Genomic DNA, 21,619 nt, shown 5'->3' on the forward strand with positions numbered 1-21,619 from the left:
CAGACCCATGAAAACTGTAAGATGGTTTTTCTTTTAGACCACTAATGTGATAATTTGTTTTAGCTGCAATAGCAAACTGATACAGTTGCTATGTTCAGAATTATAGACTCTAGGAAATCAAGGGTAGAAAGGGAGAAAACAGCTGGGAAGTCCTTTCAGTAACCTCTACAAGAGATGGCAGTAGCCTGGAATAAGTTGGTGGCTGTGGTAGAAATGATGAGCAGTGGTTGGATTCCGGATGTATTTGGACGGTAAAGCCAATAGAATTTTCTAAGGGATTGGACAGGAGTATAGAGAAATAGAGAACACAAGGATAATTCCAAAGATTTAGTCTGATCAACTGGACAGATGGAGTTCGAAACTAAATTGGATAAAATAGCATATTTTGAGGGAAAGATTAGGATGTTCGGATGAGTTAAGTTGATGATTCTTGTTAGGCATCCAAATGGAGGTATTGAGTAGGCAGTTGGAATCTAGAGTTCAGGGGGACAGATCTTGACTAAAGATATATTTTTGTCTAAACAGATGGTTTATAAACCAGGACATAACCAAGGAAGTAGCTATAAATAGAGAAATGGCCTAGAGAAAGAGCTTTGGGACTTTTCAACATTTAGAAGTCAGAGAGATGAAAACAAACCAGGAGTTACCATTGGGCTAAGACAAAAACAAAACAAAACAAAACAAAATACAAGAGAATACAATTTATGGAGAAAATATTATAATTAAAAGAACATTTGTAAATAGTTTAAGCTCTTTCTCCAATGAGACATATATTTGAAGATTTACAAATATGAAAGAAATAGAAATAAACATAATAATGCTTAGTGGGGGTTATGTATCACCATGTACAAATAAAGCTAAAAATATATTGTTTTATAACTTGAGGAAATTAAAGTTACATGATCTTTTTTTTATATCTAGTCATTTGAACTGAGAGCATTTGAAAGGTCACAACATTTTTTAAAAACTGGCAGGACTTCTGGTCAAGTTGGCAGCGAAGATGACATGGCTAGTCTCTTCACACAACCATATCAAATTAAAACTAAAATATAGGACAACCATCACTCAAAATGGTCAGAAATTGAATTGAATGGAAGTCCAACAACTATGGAATTAAAGAAACCACATCTATTCAGACTAGTAGGAGGGGCACAGATGCAGAATGGTCTGGTCCCTCATACATGTGTGGTGGATAAAAACTTGGGAGAGATATCTTGGGAGTGAGGAGTCCTAGCCCCACACCGGGCCTCCCAGTCCAGTGTTCCAGTGCCAGGAAGATAAGTCTCTATAACTTCTGGCTGCAAAAACCAGCAGGGATTGAGTCAATGGAAGAAACATCTGGAGCCCTAAGCAGTTTCTCTTAAAGAACCCACACTTGGACTCACCTACTCAGAATCACTTCCTCTCAGCTCCAGGACCAGTGCAGCAACTTGAAAGACTCCAGTGGTGTACAGGGAGGAGTTGAAGAGTCTGTCATCAAGGCAAGCAAAGGTCACTGACCCTTTTTTAAACCCTTCAGCCACAGAGTCAGTAAGCTGGTGCCATAGCTGAGACTCCATCAACCTGGCTAACACCATCTGACCCTCCTTGGAGATTCCCAGAGTCTCCTTCCAACCTAGCTTATGAGACTACCCAAACTGCTTTTCTATATGAATGGTTGGTCTTGGCCCATGTTTCACATCTTCCTAAATCCTATCAAACAAGCAACTGCTGGCTTCAGTGAGTCCCATCCCCCCTGGCACTATCAGCAGCCAGCCTTGTTTCACAGCTTGGCTTCACCTGGGAATCTCCAAGCACAGTACAAGCAGCATCCATCTCAGATTGCTTTACAGCTCAGGAAGTGAAAAACACCTGTGGGGGCCAACCTTGGCTTATAATACCCAGGAAACCCCATGGCCAGCGCACCCAGTGGAGAGCTACAGGCCACACTGGAGCACCACCATTATGCCCCTGCATAGGGGATCCTCCATGGATGGTGGAGGTTAATGGTAAGTGGCCATGGGTAATCCTTATAGCTGACTAGCCTGGGTAAATTCCTCCCATTGATCTGGCAACAGCAACCAAGGCTCAACTACAAGAGGAGGGCATACTCAGCCCACACAAAGGGTACATCTTGAGTACCCAGTTTGGGTGAAAGGGTAGGCTGTCCCACTGTACTCTACAGAACACCTACAAAATTAGGTCACCAAGACACGGAGTCAAAGCAGTTCTACATAATACATAGGAACAAACAGGGAGGCTGCCAAAATGAGGAGACAAAGAACATGGCCCAAATGAAAGAACAGATCAAAACTTCAGAAAAAGAGCTAAATGAAAATGGAGATAAGCAATCTATCAGATGCAGAGTTCAAAACACAGGTTAAAGGAAGCAAAAGGAACTTACTGAGGACCTCAGCAGAATAAATAAAGATCCAGTCATCAATGAAGGATACACTAATTTAAATAAAGAACAAGTTACAGAAAAACAACAGTAGAGTGGATGAAGTTGATAGCCAAATCAATGATTTGGAATGTAAAGAAGGAAAAAAGCAACCAATCAGAACAACAAGAAGAAAAAAGAATGAAAAAAATGGGAATAGTACAAACATCCTCTGGGACAACTTCAAGAGGTCCAAGATTTGCATCATAAGGGTGCCAGAAAGAGAAGAGAAAGAGCAAGAAATTGGAAATTTATTTGAAAAAAAAATAAAACTTCCCTGATTTTGGGAAGGAAATAGATGTGCAAGTCCAGGAAGGACAGAGAGTCCCAAACATGATGGATGCAAAGAGGCCCACTTCAAGACACATCATTATTAAAATGCCAAAGGTTAAATATAAAGAGAGACTCTTAAAAGCAGCAAGAGAAAAGAAGTTAGTTACTTACAGGGAGTTCCCATAAGATTGTCAGATGATTTCTCAAAAAAAACTTTGCAAACTAGAAGGGATTGATTAGAGATATTCAAAGTGATGAAAAGCAGGGTCCTACAGCCAAGATTGCTGTACCCAGCAACGATATAATTTAGAATCTAAGAGCAGATAAAGAGCTTCCCAGACAAGAAAAGAACTAAAGGAGTTCATCATCACCAAACTATTATTACATGAAATGTTAAAGGGACATATTTAAGAAGAAGAAGATCAAAACTATGAACAATAAAATGGCAAAAGATACAAATCTATCACCAATTGAATCTAAAAACCAAACTCAGCAAAATGAGAAGAACAGAGATGGAATCATGGATACAGATACTTTTGATAGTTGCTGGATGGGAGGGGAGTGTGGGAGAATGGGTAAAGAGGTGAGGGGGTTAAGAAGTACAAATAGGCAGTTACAGAATAGTCATAGGGATGCAAAGTACAGTATAGGAAATGAAGTAGCCAAAGAACCCACACATGATTTATGGACATGGACAATGGTGGGGTATTGCCTCAGGGAAAGGGGGTGTTGGGTAGGTGGGCAAAGGGGGGAAATCAGGACAACTGTAATAGCATAATCAATAAAATATAACTTAAAAATAAGTAAAAATTTCAAAGTCTAATGAACTTCAAAATAATCTATTTTTTTTCCTTTCAGTATTTCAAGATGTTAAGTTCTGTTTTGTCTCCATTAATGTAAATTATCAACACCCTGTCAGGTAATCAGGTTACAGCAAAGTGATTAGATATTAGCAAGGAAACTGTAAGACTTGGGACAAATGCTAGGCTTTTCTCTCAGAAAAAGGAGCAGTGGCTTAATCATTCTCTTTCTGCCTATTTCTATTAGCTATTCTTACCACATTACAAGTGATTTTTTTCTTAGTGGTCATTGTTTTAAATTGTTCAGCACCAAGAAGAGCATATATTTGTACCTCCTCTAATTATTTCACTGTAATTGCTTCTAAATCATGTCACAGTTGTAGTTGATTTGGATCCTTACCATAGAGTCCTTCTTAGCTCACCATTTAGAGCTACACTATCAAGGGGGAGGTATAATGAGTCATGATAAAGCCATCTGTCATCCCTGTTGTTCCTCCGCCTGTTAAACCACACACTAGAGCTATAAAACAAATGCTTCTTCCCCATACTTGTGTATTGCCCAATAATTTCGGGATAGTGGTAGTATGTTGCATTTATGATGGGAATTTGTAGATGAGTGAATAAAAATCTGTGGTACATTTACACAATGGAATACTACTTGACCATAAAAAAGTAGGAAAACCTACTCTCTGTGACAGCATGGATAGATCTGGAGAGCATTATACTAAGTGAAATAAGCCAGAGAAGACAAGCACCATACGATTTCACTGATACATGGTATCTAATAACAAAATAAACTAACAAACAAAATAGAAACAAATTCATAGATACAAAGTACAGACTGACACCTGTTAGAGGGGAGAGCTGTTGGGGGCCTAGGTGGAAAATGTGAAAGGACTAAGCAAAAAAACTCATCAAGGCACAGACAACAATATGGAATTACAGAGATAAACTGGGGAGGGGGAGGTAGAAGAGGGTTAAAGGGGAGATAAATGGTGACAGACGGAGACTTGGCTTGGGGCGGTGAACACACAATACAATATACAGATGATGTATTATAGAATTATGCACCTCAAACCTATATAATTTTATTAATGAATGTCACCTCAATAAATTCAATAAATAAAAAATAAAATTAAGTAAATAAATAGATCTTAAATTTGTACCTTTTTAATATTTTTTATTTATTTATTCTTAGAGAGAGGGTGGGGGAGGGAGAAAGAAAGGGAGCGCAGCATCAGCATGAGAGAGAAGCATCGATTGGTTGCCTCTCATACATGCCCTGAATAAGGACTGAAGTTGCAAGCCAGGAATGTGCCCTGATGGGGAATCGAGCCAATGATCTTTTGCTTTTGTGGGATGATGCTCAACCAACTGAACCATACCGGTCAGGACATTAAATTTGTATCTTTAAATTGTAAAGGTCTTCAATGATTATTAACAGTTTTACACACTTGATCTCCTCCCAAATTCTTCTAGTCAATATATGTTGTTTTTCCTCTTGATTAAAAAAAAAAACACTTTAAGAGGCACTATGTATAGAGTTTCAGAAGACATTTTAAAATAAAGATATAGATCTTTTTCTGTGTTTATCTTGCTGTGACCATACAGAGATCTAGGCTTGAGGCTTTGTGGACATTAAAACTCATGTATTTATTCCTAAAATAAGCATTCAAGTTTGAATTAGTAAAATGTGATCAAGACATATTTTTGGCAAAGTATCAAGCTGGTAGATGTTCAGTGAGGATGGTTTCTCCAGTCTTATTGATCAAATAATGTGAAAAGTTCTTGGGTTGGTGGCAATGCTATGCTGGTTGGGATAAGTTGTGAATAAGGCCTTGCTCACAGTCCGAAACTATTACTTCTTATGTTTGAAAACTGCATTTAGCCAGCTATGTCTCCTGGATCCAATCATCTCCCTCATTGGTACAGTTTCGCACTACCCCACCTATCTCACTTAGTACTACTGTGCGTATATCATTAATGGGTGACACTTGGTCACATTGAAACTTAGCAGACACTCTTGACTGTTTACAGGACCAAATGGGCCGTGCCTGGAAGGCCTGGTCAAGACCACCACAGTGTTTTATTGGTGTTGGAATAGTCACCCTCTCATAGTCTGGCAGTCACTGACATACCTGTATACTCACATATGGGGGCATTCTGACACATAAAAACACCCACAGGTAAATATACACACATACATAGATACACATATACATGGATACTTATGTTCTCCCCCACACGCCACTTGGTTTTTTCCCTAACATCTAACCCATGGATGCTCTTGAAATATATCGTTTGCTTTCTCACACCATATCATCCAAATGAGAGAAGACATCACTCTGCCTTTGTGGGGGGATGGCTATCAGAGCTCTTTTCCTTCATGAATTTGAATCCGACTGGTTATTGCCAGCAGAACTGATTATTATGATCCTCTTTGTCTTCTCCTGGCCCACGAGAATCACAGCATCTTCTGACTTTTCACCACAGTCTGTTCATGCCTTATGGACTTTTCAGTTACCTGTATTGTTTTGGCAGTTTGGCATCTAGAGAATAAGCTCCTGAATAGCAGGAAACATGGAACAATCTCTAATTAATGGTGCATAGTAACTATTTCCTGAATGCATTAAGCTATTACATAAGCAGTGCATTTTTATTAGGATGGGATAATGGCAAAGAATCGAAGACCTACTAATTTTCTCTCAGCTGAGGCTCTAAACCCCTTGGGCACATTGACTGATTTCTGATGAATCTGAGTCCAATGGACATATAATCAACCTTAAAGGCTAATTAAGCTAATAATTTCAAGAAAACTAGAAAACTTGGGAAATAAGAGATATCTTGTCTTCCATTGATATTTTATAGAGTATATTTTGTGATAAAAGCCTCTCCTTTTGGCTCTTGTAAGGACCAAGCAATCTTTTATAAATCAAGCAAGGCAAAAGCTTATTTAATTTGGTATGCTTGGAAGGTAACCAAACTAATTTATAAGTGTCACTCATGGTTTTGTTAATCCATTCCACTGACAGGCTTTGAAAAGAATGTAGAGACATTTCATCACCAGGTCACCTGAGGGCCATACTTAGCAGTAATTGGGAAGATGGCTCACCACAAGTGAGATATTAAAACATAAAGAAGAGCCTCTCATTTCAAAATATTCTTATTTATTTCTTCTTAGCCATGCTACCCTGGCAGATCATTATGTGTCCTTCAGTGCCTCTACTTCCCATTCAGTGTGGAAGTCAGTAGCAGTCAAAACATCAACTGCTATCAAAGTAAACTTCAGTTTCACATGATTTCCTTTTTATCATTTCAGAGGAATGGAATGTAGATAATAACTGTAATGAGACAGGGATTATTATACGCAGAAAAACCCAGTGCTGAAATTGTGGACAGCTTTATGATGACTATGTACTAGTTTGAAGATAATGAAACTTTTCCTCAAATACAGGCTGAATAATTTTAGAGTCTACGCACAAACCTTTAATAAACTTGTTTAGTGGATGTGGGAGATAGCTGACCATGGGCTCTTCTAGTCATGATTCATTTTCCTGGTTTATTTGGCTGAAAATGAAGTATGCCCAGAAAGAATATCCCTGGGTGGTAAGGTTTTTACAAAATATTTATTGCTTTAATCAAAATAACTATATGTGTGTCTATACAAATAACTATATGTATATCTCCTGGATTTGTTTACCAAAAGAATTGCTTGCATATTAAAAACTGTTAGGATTCTTGGGTCAATTCACTCATTCAAAAGTATTTATTGCATGCCTACTATGAGCTACTGTTCTAAGCATGGGGGCTATAGAAGACACAGAACACGCCCCTTAAAGTAAATATGTGATGTAGTTTGTAAAGACAAAAAAATCTATTAAGATAAATAAGTAAATTTGTGAAGTGCTGGATGATGATAAATACTATAGAGAAAAATAAAGCAGAAAATAGAGACAAAGAATGATGAAGGGCATGCTTTTTAAGTAGAGTAGTCATGGAATGTTTCACTGAGAGATTAACATTTAAATAAATACTTTGCTTGCAGTTGTCAACTGAGTGACATTTGGTTGAAGAGTACAGCAATCAGAACACAAAGGTTTGCCACTTGAACATGTCTGGTGACCAACTCACCATTGGGATGAGTAAGGAGGCTGGAAGGATGGAGCAGAGAGGAAAAAGACAGGATAGAAGGAGGTAAAGTTGAGGGAGAAATGAGGAGTCAACCTTATCAAGACTTGTAGGAAGGATAATGACTAGAATTTAGTCCAGATCAGGTGGGAAAATGTTGGAGGGCTTTGAGCTAGAGGAGTGACATGACATGACTCATGTTAACAGGGTTACAATGATGTGTTGAGCATAGGCCTGCTCATGGAAAGAGCGAAAGCAGGAAGACCTGCCTTCCATCCATTTGTTTACTCATTTGTCCATACAACAGACATATATTCAACATCTACAAGGAAGAGGAATTTTCTAGGGCTCAGATCACTCATGGCATTCAAATTATTCTTGCAAAGCTATAGAGAATTTCTCCTCCTTTACAAAAAGATTTGAGTTCCATTGAGTGAATTGAGTCCCAGAAAAGGTGACTTTCCTTCTATGTAATGGAGAATTACTGTCTATTTTAAGTCAAACCCTTTCAGTGCTGGTAAATAAAAATGAGATAGCAAAAGAAAACAAAAGAAACAACAACAACAAAAAACCCAAATAAACAACTAGTGTTTTAATTGGTGGTTTTATAAGAAGTAATTCTTTTCAGAGAAGGAACACTGGAATTATGCACCATTCATCATATATTGCAGTGATTTTCAACCTTTTTCATCTCATGGCACACATGAACTATATACTAAAATTCAGCAGCACACCAAAAAATGTATTTTTTGCTGATCTGACAAAAAATAGGTATAATTTTGATTCATTCACACTAGACATCTATTGCTGTGTTGGCTGTTGTCATTTTAAAAAAATATTTTTTTAAATTTATTTTTATTATATTTTTTCCATTACCATTTATCCTCCACATACTCCTCTTCTACCCACAGTCCACACCCTGTTATCTTTGTCCATGAGTCCTTTTACCTTTTGGCTCAATCCCTCCTCCCTCCTAACCCCCACACCAGAGCTACCAGCCTACTCTCTATCTATGAGTCTGTCTCTTTTTTGGTTATTAGTTCAGTTGGTTCATTAGAGTCCACATATGAGTGAAATTATATGGTATTTGTCTCTGACTGGCTTATTCCACTTAGCATAGTGTTCTCCAGGTCCATCCATGCTGTTGCAAAGGGTAAATTTTCTTCTTTTTTATGGCCGAGCAGTATTCCATTGTGTGTAAGTACCGTAGTTGTTTTATGCACTCATCTACTGATGGACACTTAAGCTGCTTCCAGGTCTTGGTGATTGTAAGTAATGCTGCAATAAATGCAGAGGTGCTTATATTCTTTCCAATTAGTGTTTCAGATTTCTTTGGATAAATTTCCAGAAGTGGAATATATGGGTCATAAGGCAGTTCCATTTTTAACTTTTTGAGGTGTCTCTATACTGCTTATCATAGTGGCTGCAATAATCTGTATTTTTCACTAGCAGTGCAAAAGCCTTCCTCTTTCTCCACATCCTCTCCAGCACTTGTTGTTTGTAGATTTATTGATGCTAGCCATTCTGACAGGTGTGAGATGCTCTCTCATTATGGCTCTAATTTGCATTTCTCTGATGATTAGTGACATTGAGCATTTTTTAAATATGTCTATTGGCCATGTGTATGTCCTCTTTGGAGAAGTGTCTATTCAGACCCTTTACCCATTTTTAAAATGAGTTGTTTGTTTTTTTGTTGGGTTTTATAAGTTCTTTATAAATTTTGGATATTAACCCCTTATCATATGTATTGTTGAATATGTTCCCCCATTCTGTAGGTTGTCTTTTTATTTTGTTGATGATTTCCTTTTTTGTGCAAAAATATTTTGGTTTGATGTAGTCCCATTGGTTTATTTTTGTTGTTGTTTCCCTTACCTGAGGATACATATCAGAAAAAAATATTGCTATGAGCAATGTCTGAGATTTAACTGCCTGTGTTTTTTTGTATGATTTTTATGGTTTGGGCCCTAACATTTAAGTCTTTGATACATTTTTTAGTTTATTCTTCTGTGTGGCATAAGAAGGTGGTTTAGTTTCATTTTTTTGCACATATCTGTCCAATTTTCCCAACACCATTTATTGAATAAACTACCTTTAGCCCATTTTATGTGATTGCTTCCTCTGTTGAATATTAATTGACTATAAAGGTGTGGGTTTATTTCTGGGCTCTCTATTCTGTTCTTTTGATCTATGTGTCTGTTTTTATGTCAATACCATGCTACTTTGATTACTATGGTCTAATAATATAGTTTGATATTAGTGTTGTCACTTTTTTATTTATATTCTAAGGGACAAGAAGTCAGGTATTGCAAGAATTTTTAAAAATTCTTATGGCATACCTTTTGAAAATCACTGATATATTGCATTATTATAAATATACTTAAAATAAGATTGACTTATATTATTTATATATGAGTTTTTAGAATTTTAGAAGTATAGACAGCAGTGTTGATACCCAATCCAGAAAAATAGGGCAGTGGGTGGGCTCCAGAATTAACAAATTTGTTCACTGGGCAAGTTATTAGAAATTATTATGAGGATATTCAGAGGAATTTCAACATTTGTCATTAATGAAAAATTTGCCATTTATGTACTTTATAAAGTACAAGGAAATATATTTCTTCCCCATTGCATAGACTCATTTCTGTTCAGTACTCTGTTTTGTCTATTAAAACTTCCAGAACAATTATGCATTTTTACATACTCTCATTGGTTTCACTAAATATTAAAATAATATTTTGCTTTGTTGAATGAAAGTAATAAGTAAAAACCTCTGGACATAATTTTTGCTTCAATTACTTTAAGATTCCAAACATTATGTGTCACTTTGATTTCAAGATTCTCTTTTATGAGGTGCTCTGTATTTTTGACAATTTTTCAACTGAGTTTTACTAGTCACTACTGCGCTATATCTAATATGCTGCTTGCAATGACATAAAAGCATTTTAAAAGCACTACTGGGAGCAATTTGCCAAAACCCTTAGGGGCATAATGGATTTTACTAATAGATACTTTCTGGAGCTATATTTTATAATTACTAGATCCAAATTGATTCTATGTATTCCCAGATTATATGAATACTCATCAATGAAGTACTGGAATTATGTTAAACTCTGTCTACCAAATATCAGTGAAATAATTTACTGGCATAATATTAATAATTGGGGGATTGCAACTCATGAGGAAAATGAATTCTTGATTTCCCTGAGGCAAATTTTCATAATAGCAATATTTCTGACATTTGCATTGTTCTCATACAGCACTATAGAAAGGTGGTTTGTTTTATGAACTGTTTTTCCATACGCTTATTGAAATATTCATTGTTCACAGTGAGTGAACTCACACTCAGTTTTTGCAGTCTTTTTTCTCTTCCAATTTCTAATTTTCGCTCTGCCTTTCACATCTGTCTCAGGAGGTGACAGTGCCTTCCCCTGACCGCGCCAGCAAGAAATGTGCAAGTCATGTTCGCTTGCTCTACCTTCTTTCACCTCCCTCAGATCAATCCAGCACTAAACTGTTCCAGTTTCATATAATAAACCTGCCCTTCTCTGTCCATTTTTCAGTACTACTGTCCCTTCCTGAACTGCATTCTCTCTTATCTGGGTTACATCTGGGAAGTGTTAGCTCTTACCAGCTAATTGGATTTCCTTCTTCCTCTGCCCACCACTCCAACAAAACAAAACAAACAAAAACTCCACAAAATAATATTTTTTTCTACACAGCAACATTAGGAGGGAGGAGTTAATCCAAATAAGATCACTGTTCTTTCCCACTTAAACTGTTATGTTCCCATCTGAGGCGTTTTAACTTTTTATTTAGAGCTGTCTTCCAATGCTCTTCATGTCGAGCCTTTGGGAGTACTCAGTCTCAGGTGAAATAAGTACCACTTATGCCACATGGTATCAATTTAAGGCACAGTAAAAACGGTTCCTGTCAGTGTGAGCTCTACATGAGACAGTGCCCCAAGATCACATAGATTTCTGGAAAGAAATGAGTTCCATTTTAATGTTCAGAGGTAGATCCATTTGTTTCCATAGCTTGATTTTTATGTGACCTTCTTTGGGCTCCTTCTTGCTACAGCATTCAAGCATACAGGAACCTTATTAATTTATTTCCCCAGGGATGTGGAGCTGTTGATAGGAGCAAGGCAGTTGGACAGAGAACGGACTGTGAGTAAGAGTGAAGCCTGCACAGGTCCACGTGTTAGAGACAGCTTTGTGCACTAGGGTGCCGTAAGTCATCCTGTGTGGCTGGGACAATGGCTTTGTTCAAGGCTGGGAGGAACTGAATGCTTCTGAGTCATAAAGGGAGAGCTTCTTGCCATACTGAGGGGTTGTGATTTTATCTTGAAGGCTGTAGGGAGGCATTGAAGGATTTTATTATGTCTACTGTTGATTTTCAAAGTCTGGTGGGTTCGATTTTTCTTCAGATTTTGAAAACAAAATTCTCCAAAGCTCTGCTTGAAAATACAAATCAAATCCAATAGCTTTAACTCCATAGAGATGAAACATGTCTTCAAACTTGTTGAAATTAAATGAGATGAAGTTTGGTCAGAATAACACTTCCTCAAATTGCTTCTCCCACACCTCAAAGTAATCATGGAGTTTCAGGCTGTGGTGAATGTAGGGTAAAACTTTTAGTGAGTTAAAAAAAAACGGTTAGGAAAAAGAAGTACATTCTCAGAACTAAATAACTGCACTGCCAGTTAAAATTCTTGATCAGAAATATCTTAATTTATAAATACAATATGAGGTAGAAAAATAATTCAGGGAAAAGGATATATTTTCACCAAACTTACAACTGATTTCTTCTCTCCTACATATGCATCTTCTAAATAGTAAAGTATTTTAATTAAATTAAACATTTTGAACTAGGCATTATTTTAAAAATGCAACTGAATAATTTACAATTGAGCCATCTATTATATTTATTAAATTACATGCATATTTCAAGAATATCATATAAATTAAAATAAGAGTTTCAAATTATGTTGAATGGTAGAAACACATGAAATAAAAAATTACAAAATACACAGCAAACATAAAACTCTTCTCCCAAAGAATACATTTGTCAAATTTTAAAATAGAATTGAGAGTTTTCTTTAAACTGAAACAAGAAAATTCAAAAAGTGACTCATCTCTGAATGCTCTTTGAATCCGTCCTCACTTTCATAGGTATTGTGAAAACACGTATCATGAAAAAAATGAATAATATTATTGAGTATATTAAATAATAATATTGTTGAGTATAATTTCACATAATATCAGTATGTGAAATTATTACACATACCGATTTTAGTAAAGTAAGATGTAGCATTAGAATACTGAGTGACTCAAAGGGTAGGAGAAGCCACCAAACCTCATTCATCTTCCTCTGGCAGCACACACACTGTCCTCTTTTGCTTTGCATATGTATCACATGGGAAGTAAATTAAATAGCTAACAGCCATAGCTGGGGTGGTTTTCTCAAAGATAAGAAACAATGTAATTACAATGTTGCAATACCAAGGAGTCAGAGCCAAGAGGGAAGTGGAGGGGGGTGGGGTGGAAGAAAGGAGAGAGAGAGAGAGAGAAAGGAAAGGAAGTTTCAACTGCAGGAGAGGTTAAAACAAATTTCTGAACTGCTCCAAGATTTCCCATACATATTGAGTGAGAAATGCTGAGATACTGCATATGGAAATGAGGGCAAACCATTTTCATTTGTGATAAAGAAAAATATGACAGTTATTGGGCAGGAGGTGAAGGGGGTTTGCAGACTACATCAGTATAGTCAGTCCCTGGAGAAAAAAAAAAAAAAAGATGGGCTTGGATTTTAATCCTGACTCACTTTCTTCACTGTTTTACACAGGGTGATTGCTTAATTTTTATGTAGCTTTCTATCTGTTTATCTGTACAGTTGGGTACTTATGCTTCTCCTGTAGGGCGGTTGTAAAAAGATTGAATGAGATAATATGTCTCATTACCACAGTACTAGAAATATGGAAAGTGGAGAACAGAGTAACAATGGATAGTTATATTTCTTATTGACTTTATGTAGTATAATTATTTAGAGTTTGACATCTGCAAATGTAGGATTCTGCTACTTAAAGGTCTTAACATGCCCTGAATTTCCTATGTACCTAGGAGATCCTAGAATGTGGAGAGGTTGATGTGAGGGGTGGGTAACATGTCACTCAAAGTTAGTTATTTCATGAAACATTTTACCAGGGGAAGTACTACTGAATGGTTATATTCACTATTGTACGGTGTTATTTTAGAAACATACAACTCTTTGTCAAAACTGCCTGACATAGAAAATAAACCAATATATGTTAAAAAATCACTTTACTTCTAATGCAAAAGATTAAGTTCTCAATTCTTCATCAGCTGATTGCATATGACAAAGCACATAAGCTATGTGAGCCTCAAAATTTTATCTGAACTATGAGAACAGTTTAGATGAATAATTTCCAATTTTTTAGCATATATAATTTTTCCTTTTATTTATTTTTATTTACCATGCAATCTCTGGATTTATAAAATTCTTTTTAAAAAGGATTTTTAACTTTAAAAGCAATACATCTCAAAATTTCTATACCTTGGTAAAATTAAACAAAGTAAATATTTAAAAAATATGAGGTCTGTCCAGAAAGTATCCAGGCATGTAATATGAAAAATAGAGACATTTACTAAAGAAGATACAAGATACTAAAAACACTGTACATAGAATAATGACATCTCAGTTCACTTCAACATAGGCACCTTGGGACCTTGCACAGTTCTACCAATGGCCATCAGCTACCCCATCATATTTTCCTGAATCTCATTAATGGTCTGAAATCCCTTCCTTTTCAAAGGTGAATTTAGTTTTAGGAAAAGCCAGAAGTCTCAGGGTGCCAAATGTGGGCTGTAGTGGGGCTGAGTCACCTGAGTAATTTGATGTTCTGCAAAAAATCTCTGCCTGAGATATGATACATGAGCAGGTGCATTGTCATGATAAAGCTGCCAATCACCAGTTGACCATAGGCTGCGGCCTCCTGAATCATTCAAATAGTTTCTGTGGAGGAATGTTCAAGCTGAATGCAAAATTTGATACAGATTTGTTGCTATACTCGCTCTGTCATTTTGAATGTGATGGCCACACAGTACACACGCTCACTCAACGACATCTATTGCCCCAACTGCTAGTACATTGAAGTTGTCATTGTTCATGCATGTACATTCCAGTCCACTCTCCTTGGCTGCCAGGTTACATTGATGTCCTGCAAACCCTTCTCATTATATTAACAATGCCTAGACTTTTTCTGGACAAAACTCTTATATAAAACTCATATGATGTCAATTAAGAAAAAAATTAATACTATAGGTTCAAATATATTAGCACCAAGGCTAAATAATGTAACCTTCATCCACACAGCATATATTATACATAAAGGCTTAATGAAAAAAGGTGTATTTTTGTCAGCAGTATTTAAGCATATGTCTTACTCATGTCCATTTATGTCAATCTATTCCTGTATTTTAAGCTTCATGCAAATTCAATAGAAGAAGTACCGGATTTACAAGTTAGAGTATCTGACTTCCAATTGTACTTTTGCCAATAATTTTAGAAAAAAAGTCTCTTATATTTTATTTTTTTAGTTTCATGAGAGATAATTACAGATAACACTGTGGTATGTAACTTGTAAATGTAATGATTTGATATACGTATACATTGTGGAAGAATTCCCCCCACTGAGTTAATACACCTCTCACCTCACGTATTAACCTTTTCTTTTTTGTGTGTGAGAACATTTAAGTTCTACTCTCTTAGCAAAGTTCAATTATACCATACAGTGTTGTCAACTATAGTCCCATAATATACACTTGATCTTTAGATCTTGTTTGTCTTGTAACTGATACCTTTTTACCAACCTCTGATATCTCCCACATCCCAGTCCCTGCTAACAAATGTTCTACTATGTGTCTATGAGTCTGATTTTTTTAAGATTCTACAAATAAGTGACATTATGCAATACATTTCAGTCTATGATCAAATAATGTTAATAATATATGCTAGAGTTATTCCTGTAATCTAATGAGGTTCAGGTTAACTAATCTATGTGAATCAGTTTGAAAGAGTTAAAGTATGACCATTATTTGTGGTGTTAAAAAATAGATATGGGCTATAGAGACAAATAAAACTTGTTTGAAATTTCCCTCCTCACAGATGCAGATTATTGGCAAGTTATTTAGCATTTCTGAAACTCAAGGCCATCATCAGCCAAGTGGAAGTAATAATGCATAGTCTAGAAACTCATTATGAAATTAAAGTGTAATTTCTCCTGTGCATTCTGCTAAATTACCCCCTGTTTAAGGTTATCTGTGTTTTTAATAAGAAATTTACTATTTGTACGTAGTTGCTAGGACACATCTGGTATTAAATTTCTATTATGACTCTTAGATTCTATGTAACCTAAAATAATTCCTACTGTATTCTTTGTAAAACTGGTATGATAATAATACTAATCAGAAGATGCTATGGATATTATATGAGAAGACATATGTAAAACATAGGACTGTGCTTGGCAGATAGTACAAATGCTCCATATTATCATTATCAACTTCATCAACACCATCATTACTACCATAAGGCCATTAAACAATTTAGAAGTAGTTGCCATCTTTCTGGTTATTAGGTTTTTAAATCAATACTGCTTTGCATGGTTTTGAAAGCTCTCCATAAATTTACTGTGCTTTCCACTGTGTTAGCTGATCTCCTCACCTCACTGTATCTTAAATCAACCATGTCCTTTCACCTGACCCACCCCTTCTGATCTTTCATCATCCTGACCTATGATGTCTTTTTCTTCCCCTTTGTTTTTTCTAATTCTATCCATCTTTCAATGCTTGCCTCAGTTCTCGTCTACAGTTTTATTGAATTGATTTAAACCTTCCCAATTGATATTTATATGTCTGTATCAGGTAACTTAGTGGTTAATTTTGTTCTGCCTAATATGTTTCACTGATGTTTCATATTCATGTTGACACCACAAAGTAAACTGTTTAAACTATGGGCTACATCTGTGATTTCTTTCATTATTTTCATGGAGCTTTACAGAATCACAAGAGAGTAGCAGGTTTTAATATATTTTGATTGTAATAAAAATAATCTATTACATTTTCTTAGCATCTGATTATGGCTATAACTCATTAATTAAGTAAAATCTCTTGCTATGTATCATAGTTTCAAACAAACTTTATTTCAATTAATTTAATTCATGTTACATACGGTACTAGCTTCTCTTTTCCCAAGGTAAATAATGCCAGAGGATACCTTTAAGAACTTTTAAATCTCATTATAAACATATTTTAAATTTTTATAAATAATATTTATTAACATAATTAAGTGTGATCTAGTAAAACAAAGAACAAGAACAGTTATTTTTTAAAGTATGGAAAAAGTGAGAGTTTCAGCAAAATAAAGTTGCTGTTGTTTGTGTTCTTTTTGCTTTAATTAGTCCAATTTATCCTAGACATAATCTTAGACTGTTAATGAGACAAAAAAAAAGAGTTGAATACTTCTGACAAGAGGCCAAATTAAAATAAAGTTTCCCAAATTGTCACAGCAGAGCCCCACTTCCTACGAGGACAATGGCTCTTCACATGGAGTGCTGAAATTACTGTGAGCCACTGTGGGAATTAGGCATCTTATAAGACAATTTCAAGGATATTTGAGATTGTTCTGGTCAAATCTTCCATCACTCATAGGATGAGAATTTAGTTTAGAACAAAAGAGATGATATCAGATTATAATGTATAACACTACTAAATTATGAAGTCAATATCTATTTTAAGTGAAAATATGTTTTAATAATTACCCTTCTAAACTTCTAGAAGCCATCAAATATTACTAAAACTTTAGCTCTCTTTGAGGTCTTAGAGGATGATAGCTAAGTTATAAAAAATTAAAATATTCTTTTTTATCAATGCCTAGTAGTGAAGCTATAATTCTAAGAATATGCTTAATTTGTAATAGATATATTTTGATACATCTATCAATCTCCTTTATACATGCAAATATTTTTAGTCTTTTCTAAGTTTCATCAGCAGTTTCTCTAAAGAACTGTCAGGAAACTAACTAAGAATATCCCCAGTACTTTTGGAAACCAAGTGGTGAAGTTGTCAACTATGTATTCAAAAGAATAGCTTTGCTAGTATGATTCATAGATGAAGGTAAATGACAAGTAAAAATCTTTTAACTGTTTCCAAATAATATAGGCCTTGAAACATCATGTAACAGAAATCTGTTTCTCAATTGATAATTAATCATTAGTTTATCACTTCTGATGCACTCATCTATGTTCAAATTTTGAGATTTAAAGTTTAGATAATAGTTCTTTCTCCTAGGTTATAGCATAATGTGTATCTGTTCATTGCTTATTTATTCATCAGTCATTCATTGATGAAATCAGACAACAGAATGCAAAAATAATTTAAATGCAGCTTGTGTCTTCAAGAGTCAGTTTATGAGGGAGGGAGGGAGGGAGGAAGAGAGAGAGATTGCAAACACAATTATAATTATAGCAAAACTCAATTTATGTTTTGAATCCATATTCCATCTGGAAATAGAAATAAATTATTGATCTTTTTTGTGCTATAATCCCTCCTTTTTCTGGGCTTGTTACTAAATCCTAGGAGCATATGTAGACCCAAGGCTATGTGTGTTAGGACAGGGGAAGGTCAGTTCCCCCATAGGTGTTCACATAGGTGTTCTTCTATTTACGTTGTCAGTAGCCCCGTGTGGTTGAGCCCAAGCATTCACGCACCATTCCTTCTTTGAAAGTATAATTGTCTCCCTGATATTTAACCCAGTGGGTAGAGACGAGACTGCCTTGTTCTCAGGTTCCACATATCTAATATGTCCCCAGGCATTCAACCCCCTACAAACCCTATCTAATTCTCTATTCTCATCATGAATTTTCCTGAGAGGAAAATCCTTCTTTCCAAAGTTTATTTTGCTTCAAATATACCTAGCTCAATCTTCCAAATAGGTATACAAGTTTAGAAATATAATTCCAGAGACTAATAGATGCTTCCTGTTTTTTGCTCTGCCATGGCTCTCTCTCAATAAGAGAAGAAACCCCAAAGCAGGGGTGTCCAACTTGTGGCCCAACATGGCTATAAATGCAGCCCAACACAAAATTGTAAATTTACTTAAAACATGAGATTTTTTTTTGGGAATGTGTGTCCCAAAGTATTCAATGTGTGACCCAAGACGCATCTTCTTTCAGTGCAGCCCAGAGGCACCAAAATGTTGCATACTCCTGCCCCAAAGGATTATTTCTTTTCTGGAAGATGAGTTATAGGCACAGAAAGAAGGAAATATTGTTTTTTAATATTATGATACCACAATTTAATTAATAAATGCAGAAGAGCCTTGGCTGATGTGGCTCAGTGACTCAGTGGATTGAGTGCTGGCCTGCAAACCAAAGGTTCACTGGCTCAATTCCTAGTCAAGGCACACGCCTGGGTTGTGGGCCAGGTCCCCAAAGGGGGGTGCGTGAGAGACAACCACACAATGATGTTTCCTTCTTTATCTCCCTCCCTCCTTGCCCTCTAAAAATAAATAAATAAAATGTTAATAAAAATAAATGCAGAAGGAATAGTGGTGGAAGATCATCTACATACAATAGTAAAGGGACAAGAGGACTTACAATAGGGATGCACTTTTCTTGGTATTTGAAGGAAAAGTACGTCTAACTATGAAAGAAATGGGAGACTGTTTTGCTCAAGGAAATCATTCCAATGTAACCAACAAAGGAGAAATGCAATGACTTCCTTTCCTTTCATAAGTAAGAGAATACTAGATAGAATAACAGTGGTAAGAAAATGCTGACATGCTGGTTACACATGGAAGGGGAAGAAGTGCAAGAGGAGAAGGCAGTGTCCAGCAAATGGTGACATTCCCTTAGTAGTGAAGGTGAACAAGTTCAGAATGGAATGAAAAAATATGGTTTGACATCATGAATCTCACTTAGGAATTCAAAAGAAAAGGGAATGTCTGTGAGGATGAGGCACCCACCCAAGAAGCCATATGCCAAATGACCACAGCTCATGGTTTTAGAGTGCCAGAAGTCCTGAAAACTCTTATAACCTAAGGAAGTTCACTTCTTCCTTCTGATCATGAGGAGTCCACGAAATTGGTAACTTGTAGGCCAGTAGAATCTAGCCATTTAATTAACCAAACAAGATTTTCCATAAAAAATAAATTATTTGGGGGGAAAATGTCAGTACAAAATTAAGCTGCCTGATACCTTCCTGCTTTATTCTGAGCTTCAAAACCTTTTTCCTTCCTGGTGCCTGAATTGGGCTGTGACACTTGGAATCACTTATTTCCATTTTTCATTTCTGGGAAATAGGAATTTTGTTATTATTTTCTTCTTAAAATTTCAAACAATGTCATAATACTTCAGATTTCTAGAATTGATAATATCAATTAGGCCTTCATGGCATTGAGGGTTGAAATGTAAAATTTCCTGAAAACATTTCAATAGGTATTGGAGAAAATGTATTTATAAACTAATGCATTAATTGATGACTATGAGAAGAGATACATAGGAATTAAGAATTCATAGTCATTCATTTATTTTTTAGTTAAAATTTTTCTAATCTGTAGACTTTATTGAGATTTTTGTCAATTTTCCTAATATTGTCTTTTACAGCAAAAGAAAACCCAGATAATGCATTGAATTTAGTTGTAATGTCTTTCTAGTCTCCTTTAATCTGAAATAGTTTCTGAGTCATTATGTCTCATGGCACTGATATTTCAGAAGAGTATAGACCAGCTATTTTGTAAAACATCTATCAATTTAAGCATGCCTGCTATTTCCTTAGGATTTCCATTTGTTCATCTTTATTATATATATTTGACATATGACATTGTATATAAACATGTTAATATACTTATATATTGTTAATAATTTACTTTTAACCCTACTATTTTCATACTATTAAATCAGATAGACATTAGCATTCGATGCTCTCAAAAAAGAGAAATTGCATTTCTTACATTCTATCAACTTGAAGATTCAGACCTAGAGAATTTAGTGGCATTAATATGTGTTTCTAACTGATTTGACTGCAAAGACATTTCCAAACTGGTTTATTTTAATGCTTTCTGGCTACCGGAGGGGTGATAACTGAATATTTGACAAGAACGAAGACTTCTGAGGTTGTAAGCTTTAATGCTCAGCAGCCCATGGATACTTCCTATGATATTGCATACGTTTTGTGCAATAATACTGAAACAGTCTCGGGGATCACTGATAGAAGGAAACAAATCTTCCTGCTGACTAATTGAAGTCCACTCACCATAGCGACAGAGGACATTTGCTTTCTGCTAAGCATTGCTGGAGTAATCTTGGCTCTGCTTTTAGTTTTGTCCAAAGTTTCTTAGCATATATAAAGTCTCAGATCCCGCATAAGAAATTATATGATATAATGTATGCAAAAAAATTCTCAGTATCTACTATTTAGTAGAGGGCTGCTATCTTGAAATTTGGGATTCAGAAAATCATAAATCAATATTTAAGTGTTTTATAAATAAGAATAATTAGCTGTCAGAAACAGTTATTTGTGTGTGCATGTGTGTGTGTGTGTTTTCTGTTTTATAAGCTTCATGTGTAGATGATGCTCATCATGGACACCAAAGGGGTGGTGTGAATGAAGGGTGTTTGGTGATTGTTTTGCAACAGCCATTATTACATATCTTTATTCCTCCTCCAAACATAAATTTCTACCTGGTTTATTTTCATGCTGATATTATTTGATGTTGATAAATTTAGATTAATAAGGCCCATGAAGGCAGAAGTCTTTATACCTTATATCCAATTATATCCACATACACTTCTGAAAAGCAGCTCAGGAAATTGACAATTTTGTTGCATAAAACCTCTGTGCCACAGTTCTGTAAAAGACATTAATTTGGGGTCATTTATACCAGGGGAGTATATAAGAAAATAACAAGATAGAGTAAATTCACA

This window comes from Phyllostomus hastatus, unplaced genomic scaffold (genome assembly GCF_019186645.2).
Source record: "Phyllostomus hastatus isolate PE091 unplaced genomic scaffold, TTU_PhHast_1.1 phas_contig_29, whole genome shotgun sequence".
Taxonomy (NCBI): domain Eukaryota; kingdom Metazoa; phylum Chordata; class Mammalia; order Chiroptera; family Phyllostomidae; genus Phyllostomus; species Phyllostomus hastatus.